At 41.0% G+C, this 803-nt stretch overlaps 1 non-coding gene across 1 annotated transcript; it reads left to right on the forward strand.

Moving 5' to 3' along the window:
• Positions 1 to 430: 430 nt before the first annotated feature.
• Positions 431 to 537, forward strand: LOC112753506 (small nucleolar RNA R71). The gene has a single exon (XR_003177892.1). It is a non-coding gene; the product is annotated as a small nucleolar RNA R71 (small nucleolar RNA).
• Positions 538 to 803: the final 266 nt, after the last annotated feature.

Raw genomic sequence — 803 nt, forward strand, 5'->3', positions numbered from 1 at the left:
ATTCCTCCATCAGGGGTTGTAAGTGTTTCTATAGGCTTCTCCCATGTAATTCACCTCCTCCATGGTGGGTTGATCAGGATCATAAGCTTCTTCTTCAAGAGAAGCTTCCTGATTACTGCCAAGTGCAGTTTGCATCCCGGTGAGATGTTGATAGATCATGTTGACCTGTTGGGTCAAGATCTTATTCTGAGCCAGGATGGCATTCAGAGTCTCAACTTCATGAACTCTTTTCTTCTGAGAGGTTCCATGGTTTACAGGATTTCTTTCAGAAGTGTACATGAACTGGTTGTTAGCAACCATTTCAATGAGTTTTCTTGCTTCTATAGGTATTTTCTTCAAGTGGAGGGATCCACCTGTAGATCTACCCAAGGAAATCTTGGATATCTCAGATAAGCCATCATGGAACATGCCTCTGAGGGACCATTCTGATAGCATGTCAGGAGGACATCTCCTGATCAGCTGCTTGTATCTTTCCCAAGCTTCATAGAGGGATTCACCTTCTCTTTGTCTAAAGGTTTAAACTTCCACTCTAATCTTATCATCCTTTGAGGAGGAAAGAACTTAGCCAGAAAAGTATTAACTAGCTTTTTCCAAGAGTCAATACTCTCTTTAGGCTGGTCATCCAACCAGTTTTTAGCTCTATCCCTTAAGGCAAAGGGAAAGAGCATCAGTTTATAAACCTCAGGATTTACTCCATTGGTTTTTACAGTATCACAGATCTATAAAAATTATGCCAAGAGCTGATGTGGATCTTCTAGTGGAAGTCCATGAAATTTGCAGTTCTACTGTAGAAGAGAGACTAA

The sequence above is a fragment of the Arachis hypogaea genome, chromosome 15 (genome assembly GCF_003086295.3).
Source record: "Arachis hypogaea cultivar Tifrunner chromosome 15, arahy.Tifrunner.gnm2.J5K5, whole genome shotgun sequence".
Classification (NCBI taxonomy): Eukaryota; Viridiplantae; Streptophyta; class Magnoliopsida; order Fabales; family Fabaceae; genus Arachis; species Arachis hypogaea.